The 7,826-nt window shown below is 38.4% G+C and overlaps 1 protein-coding gene across 1 annotated transcript in view; it reads right to left on the minus strand.

Moving 5' to 3' along the window:
* LOC131691114 (eye-specific diacylglycerol kinase) overlaps positions 1-6,781 on the minus strand; it is a 256,899-nt gene extending 250,118 nt beyond the window's left edge. Inside the window, exons 1-2 of the mRNA XM_058977302.1 lie at positions 6,329-6,781; positions 3,429-3,746 (exon numbers count right to left, since the gene is read on the minus strand). The gene's annotated coding sequence lies outside the window, so the exon portion shown is untranslated. The remainder of the gene's footprint in view (positions 1-3,428; positions 3,747-6,328) is intronic.
* Between the last annotated feature and the right edge of the window lie 1,045 nt (positions 6,782-7,826).

The following is a 7,826-nucleotide window of genomic DNA, read 5'->3' on the forward strand; positions in this document are numbered from 1 at the left end:
ATTCCTCAGTTCCAAAAGATACATGATCTTCGTATCTTATTTTGCAATACAAAAACAATGGAGTTCCACAGACAACACATTGCACTTATCAAGAACAAATTCCTACCTGCTCGTTCTACGATCGAATGATAAAGTATCGTAAACCATCCAAAGCGTCCCCCAAGCCAAACTTATCTCCTGTTATCAGCTACAAACGTCTTCAACTCTGCCCGGCTCCACAAAAGTTTGCAACATTTGTGGTATTTGTTATAATAATGACAACCGTTAAACTACAGAAAATGCACCAAATACCTCCAAATCAATAGCCAGCGCATCTGACCAAGAGCACTAAGAATTATACGATAACTTGAGAGAAATGAATGACCGCCAAAGATACAATATGAGATCTCCTCGGGCCACAAAGTGATAACCTTCCATACAAAAGTCGAAGAAACCCTCAAAAGTGGCCCGAATTTGATGAAAACTTCACATTGAGGTAATATTGGGGCGCTGAATTCATATTTGACGTTAAATTTTTATTTTTTCACCTCAAAATTTTGGCACTAAGGGTGGTTCCAAAACTCAACATTTACGAATATAAAGTTCACTATATCTGAAAATTCGGTTTAAAAAAAATTAATGTGGTGAATTTTTAGCAGAACACGCATTTTTTTTAAATTTTAATACTTATATCCGGTTATCAACTACAACCGTCCTCAACTCTCCCCTGCTCCACAAAAGTCTGCAACATTTGCAGTATTTGTTCAGATAATTGTCATTGTGCCGTTAAACTACAGAAACTGCATCCAATACCTCCAAAAAATAGCCAGCCCATCTGACCAGGAGCACTAAGAATTATACGATAACTTGAGAAAAATGAATGACCCCCAAGATACAGTCGGAAAGGAAGCAAACATTATCCCGATATGAGATCTCGCCGCGCAACACAGTGATTACCTTCCATACAAAAGTCAAAGAAACCCTCAAGTGGCCCGAATTTGATAAAAACTGCACATTGAGGTAACTTTGGGGCGCTAAATTCATATTTGACGATAACCTCAAATTTTTGACACTTGGAGTGGTTCGAAAACTCAACATTTACGAATAAAAAGTGCATTATATCTGAAAATTCATTTTCAAAAAATTTGGCGTTGTGAACTTTTTTAGAATACATTTTTTTTAAGTGTTGATAATGCTGAGAGACATGTATAAATTGTATTACGAACTCTGGGCAATCAAAAACTACCACGCGTCTCCTTCAGACATATCATGAAAAATCACTATTTTTCATACCTCGAGGCAGAAAGAGACAAAAAAGTACAGCCACTTTGAACATTATACATTTAATTTAATGCACGATATTCAAGTGAGAAGAAAGGCTTGTGTCAATTAAATTGATTGGCAAGTATAAGTCCAGCGAATAACCTTTCAAATGAAACCAGTTCGAACTTTATCGGAATCTTAGCTGATAAGATATATTTATTTGAATAACACAAGTTTGCATAGTTTTTTCCCAGAATATTTAACCTCCGAAGTTCTGTAAAAAATCTATCTTTTGTCTTCATGACTTAATATTTTGAGAAGACTATTCAATCTGTTTACAGAAAAAAAAGTTATTTCATGAAAAATTCAAAATAAAATTTTGAGGTTTTGTCCGGCTAGGCGACACTATGCGCCATAGCAACAAGTTGCTTATAGCAGATTGAAGAGGGTGCTATCATCCCGAAAATAAGCGGAATGAATTCATTATCTTCATTGTGCTGTTATTCCCTTGATTTACCCTGTATCTACAATATGGGAAATTTCGTCTTTTTAGACTCATATTTCAAAGTAAAAAATCAGACCAACATTTCAGGTCTTAGAATCTTTGATCTGTGTGTTGAAGATCATAATTTATGGATTACTGGTCTTGTATCCTTGAAATAGAGACCTAGACATCTTGAATCCAAAAAAAAACGTTAAAACGTTATCAAATGTATGTATCCGTCAGTACTTTTTTTGTTATATTGACTTGAATTTTAACTAAAACAAGCTGTTGCAAATCTGTACAGAATCCCGTGTTCTAGAAACCTTCCTACATCACAAAAGTTCCTAATTTGTTCCGAGCATATGAAAAATGCCATACAGAACATATTTTTCCTGAATACAGCGAAAGTAGAAACCAATGAACGAAATGATGTCTCGAAATGATCGAGTTTTGATTTGATTACAGACTAACGATAGTTTGATTTTATGAATTCGCAATGCTATTTCAATAATAAAGTTGCATGCAACCCGATCTCAACATCAATCACTGTCTTCTTCCAATAGTTTTAAAAGGATATGAAAGAATGTACTTCCTCCATCAATTTTTGACAAAAAGTAAAATTATCAGTCAGGGGATCCAAACAACTTTATATTTTTAAATTGTGTAAGCGCACTCAAATTCTTCTGAACAAACTATTCAATTCAGCTCAATAATGTTTTGTAACGCAAACAAAATTCGTCGAAGTCGATTTCTTACCAACTATATTAAATTGAAGTTTTGGCCAGGGTTGTAGACAATAAAATTGTACGTCAGATACTCACTTTCATTAATATTTGATGTCCTCTCCGGTCTCCTTGTAGGTCCGCGGCAAGCACATTAAACACAGCATGCGAACGCGAGGTTTATCTGGAAATCAACGACTGCAACTGCGGGTTGTTTTAGAAATCTGTAAATCAAGGCTAATTGTTTTCTTTCAAATTCAATTTCTTTTTTTTTTGTATCCATAAACCTGCACGTAGTTCACTTTAATTCACACTAACTATATCATATTCACTTCAATTGGTTTGACTAGGATATTTATTGCACTTGGTATGTTAATGTTGATGTCCGTGTTAGGGATTCTATTTTCGCTGCACTTCAGGTAACAAGAAATCATTATTGCTTATGGAAAAAGCAATGCAACCAACACATATCTGTTCCCGTTTCTAATAGATTTTCAATTGGTATCTGTTCAGAAGTTTATGGCAAAAATTAGATCACCTACCACCTTCTGTACAGCTCTAGTCAGTCAGATAGGCCACCAATAACAAATGTCACCAGAAACGAATGGCACAAAAAAACGTTTTACCAGTAAAAGCCAAGCAACGCCTTGATTCTACATTCCGTGGCAAAACTTGACTTTCTTTTTCAGCAGAATTCACAGCTGATTCCTAGTGTACATGAGAATTGCAGAAATAGTGCTATTATCATACTGGCTATTTATTCCGATTATTAAAATTGAAGTTCCCGTACAATTTAAAAAGCGCAAAGAAAATAATCACCAATAAAATAAATATTCGAAACAGGCGTGTTCCATTTACAGTACATCACAACATGTCAATCGATGTAAGCCTGAACTCGCGCCGGATTCCTTTGCGTTTTCCTACCCGGCTGTTATACATTTATTGATAGGATTAACGCTCCATTACAATAAGAAGCTTACCTGCAGCATGATGACTGACACGTGGTTAATGTTCACGGTCCAGCTCCGGCTCCATCCCTTCCTTGTCGTCGGCTGGCTACTCTCGGTCGATCACCTGTGCTGTTGTTCGGGATGCAGGCTGCGTGATATGGGTCCGCACATCGGTGTCACAACGGTAGGTAGCGCGCGACGCATTGCAATCATGATCCAAACATTCCTACCCACCCGATAGCACAGAACTGTCGCATATATGCGAATAATGCTGGCGGGTGGGTAGGAATTTGTCTCTTCGCCTCCGCGCGGCCGTCGCAAATTGGACTACCGAATACTTACTCATTTCTGGAAGATAAGAAGACAACGAAAGGGCGGGATTAGAAAGGTTGGTAAAATTGGTTGTGCGATGCAAAACGTGAAATCAACGGAGACGCGTGGTAGGTTATAATTCACAACATATCATTCGCTCTTCTGGGTTACTTTTACTCGAGAGCACGCCCACAGGTTTCATGTGAATTGTTTCGCTATAGAAGCATTTTTAATAAATGTGATAAATAGAATATTTCTTAGGTCGAAACGGTGATTTTCAAAATATTATCTTTGTTTTAATGGAGCCGCAAAGTGCATTTTAAACATTGTTTTAATGGTGATATCTGGTGCTTTAAACTCATTTTTCAAGCTCTCTTGTTTGAAAATAATGCTTTTATCCTAATCCAAAATAATAACCAAAATAAGTTTATTTATACCTTTACATATTTACAAAGCACCATACTCCTCCATTAGTATGAATACTAACTTTTAATTTCTGCATGAATGGTAAAATATGTTATTTTGACCAATAAGCGAAAACAGATTTCAATCGTCACATTTTCTTAAGGAAATTTTTAAAACAGAACCATTCATGTCAAAAACCCAGAAACAAGTCTCGATTCATGCCATTCATCTTAAAGAGCACAGTGTACCACGCGTCTCCACAAATATCAAAATACTGTCAATCAAAAGGACCGAGCTGGAAATGAGCCTTAGTAACGATATTCTATAGAAAAACGGTTCAACATTTCACGAATGGAAACTCAATTCCATAACTTAAAACCAAACCCTCAATTTTCCTATCCGAAAATTATAGACCGCTGCATTGGAAAAGTGGAGGCATGCAGATTACAATTCAGCGGATATAATAGTAGAGTAAATGCACAGAACAAAACAGAAGCACAAAAAATACACACACACACCATCAACAACATCAAGAACAACAGCAAAACAAAAATCTGAACGCGACACTCACTTTTTCCGCTGAGAGTCGCCGCCACCGCCCGCCATATCGTCGGAGGCAGGTTTTTCATTATCAACGACACCCTCCACAAATTGGACATGATAGCCGAGACGGGCCAAATTAAGCAATCTACGGGAAAATAAGAAGAAACAGAAAAAGAGAGAGAAAAAATGAAACATGAGATAGCATGACAACATGAAATGATGTTGAATTTGGGTTGGTTCGGGAAAGGGAATGTCACAAACCACAAAAAATCGTGGACTCTGCCGGTTTTGATTGAAGGTTTCTGGTTCATCTCAATAACAACGTAACGATTGGAACAGGACAAAAGGAGGCAACGGGAATCGTATGCAGTTACTGACTGGTACCGGTGGTGATCACAATGAGATGCAACATGGATACAATAATGATTGGAAATCGAATCTGTTTTGTTTGGCATCTGTTTTCAGTCTCTGTTTTATTTAGTAAGATAGGTTAACGGTTCGATTTCATCTCATCAGTATATGGTAGCCGACTAGACCATCACATAGGTGACTTAACAGCACATATATTTGAATTCTTTGTACGGTACAATATTTTTAAGTTTAACTATTCAGTAAAACTTCAGTCCAATTTACCCCATATTTGTAAGGAAAATATATGTATTCTTGTCTCAATTAACGATAGTTTTTTTCAAGCAAGTCACATTTTTTTCTCAAAGAACATCCAGAATTTAGAAGTTTTATTTTACATTTCGTGCTCCACTCATCAGTAACTGACACCAACTTGGAGCCAGTTAGACGCTAAATCCAAACAGCTCCCACAATATATGCGGACGCCTCAAGCAACAGAGAAAACAACCATTTGTCTTTTGGCTTAAAAGCCAAGCGTCTGGAACTAAACGAAAAATTTGTTTAGTTTTTATCGTCGAACAGGCCCTAAGTTTGTTTCATTTACTGATGAGTTGAGCACAGTACAAAACAACTTTTCTAAGTAGTGCAGTCGTGCACAAATTAGGATGACTCAATTTTTTACTTTTTATAAAGCGATTAAATTTTTTACTTTCATATTTTGTGCAACAATATTATTGTAATGTTGATTAAAAAAATAATTTCTTTTGGATCAACTTTATCACAAATTTCAATTGTAAAATGTATTATTCTTAAATTACATTACATGGCGACCGTGACAGGACACGCATCGGCAATCTTCGGATTCTTTATAATAAAAATTTAGTATTCCAGCATCCGATAAAAAGCTCACTTTTCTTATGTGAATAAAAAATTTTCTGAGATCATTTTAAGCGAGACTAAGACTTTGCACTGAGTCTAAAATAAAACAAATTGAAATTTACTTAAGTGAGTGTCAACAACTTTCTTACTAGCGACACGTGAACCATATCACGTTCCGAAGCGCACACGAATCCGCCAACTGGCGTGACCACAATTCCTTGAGAAATCGAACTAATTGGATTCCATAACATAGTAACCACACTAGAAGCTCCGCAAAAAAATCCACCCACCATCGATTACTAACTCACTATGCTCGCTTAAACCACAAACTCCTCGCGTCGTTTGTCGGGAGGGAGGATTTTAATTGGATGAAGCTCCTACTTTGTGTATCGATTCCGGAGGTCATTCCAGAACTCGTGGGAACCCCCCTACGCCGAACCTACCCCTCGTTCTCGGATTCCTCCCCGGACTCTTCACCACCACCTTCGACGATTTTCGGAATCGTCAACGTTGCCATCTTGGAAGTATCGGTCTCGTCACTTTCTACCACAGTCATAGCAGGTTCCTTAATTTCCAGCACCGACTGGACAATGTTCACCGACAAGGGCACCAACTGGGTTATGGTTGATCCCGGACTGCGCGAGGGTGACGACAGTTTCTTCACGACGCCGCTGATGCTAATTTTGACACTTTTTTCTGCTCTAGCTTCCCCACACAGGCATTTGGAATTCTTGAGGGAATTTAAGAGAATTAGCACGTTTCAAATGAACAACACATTCGTGGCACTTGCCGTAGAACACTTCCAAAAAAATTTGGGCAGATCTAATCCATGAATCACGATTTGAAAGTCACAAAACTACCGAAAACAACCTCCGTCCGAGAGCTCCGTTCCGAAGCACGACCGAAAACAAATTGAATCGTCCGTGGTGCGACCACTTCCCAACAAACCTAGCGGGCACTTGTAAGGATTCCCCCCAGGTTGGTCTGTCGCAACCAGCGCGACTAATTCAATTACTCCTGTCGTCTAGTGCTGGCATCGATTGGCCTAATTGACGAAGCAGGAGGACGACCTCAGCCAACAGACCTGTGCCCACGGGAACTGGCGTGACGCGTCACGTGGATTATTCAATGATTATGCGTGCCGCGACCTGGTCGAAAGTGAAACACGACGTAAACAACCCCGGGGGAACGAGGATGGCCGCAGGTGACCTTTGTCGTTTGTTTTTACCGTTGGAAAATGGAACTATCCAATGTTGGCTCTCTGTAACTTGACAACGATGGAGGTGTGATTTCAGATCAATAAAGTAGATCTGGAATAATAAGAAGAACAATGCATAATTCCAACAACACTTTTGAGAAAATGCCGGAAAAAGAATTGAAAACTTGTTAGCATTATGGCCAAAATATGATTTCGTCAAACTTTTCATTCGCCAAGTGTTTACAGTGAAGTGTACGGTAGCAAACCGGTATTTTTCGAGTTGCTTCGCTGATTGGCTTCAACTACTAAAACGAACGCTAACAACAGCAACTCGTAGCCCACAAAATGACAAAACATTAAAAATAAGCGATAACAGATCTCGGGCAGTAGAACGAGCACATGGATGAACAGAAAACAAATCATGTAGTCTTACGTCGACTGTATCATCCTCCTCGTGGGCGGGAGCGTTATCACGTTCAACAAAGTGTGCAACGTTGTTGGTGTAGGTAAATTGGTCTTGTAAGATAAAAGTGTTTAACTGCCCCAATACCGCAGCTCGAATAGGTAGAAACTGAATGAGGATAACGTTATATCTAGCAGCACAAATTTTCTGTTTTAAGAAGCGAATTTCAATGAAAGCCGAAGGCAGCTGGGAAACAGCATCTCAAGCTGAACTCATTGTACTCAGACTGAGACATCTCGACCTACACAGTTCACACAGTGATATCGTAAGCGTAAGCATC

This window comes from Topomyia yanbarensis, chromosome 1 (assembly GCF_030247195.1).
Source record: "Topomyia yanbarensis strain Yona2022 chromosome 1, ASM3024719v1, whole genome shotgun sequence".
NCBI classification, from domain to species: domain Eukaryota; kingdom Metazoa; phylum Arthropoda; class Insecta; order Diptera; family Culicidae; genus Topomyia; species Topomyia yanbarensis.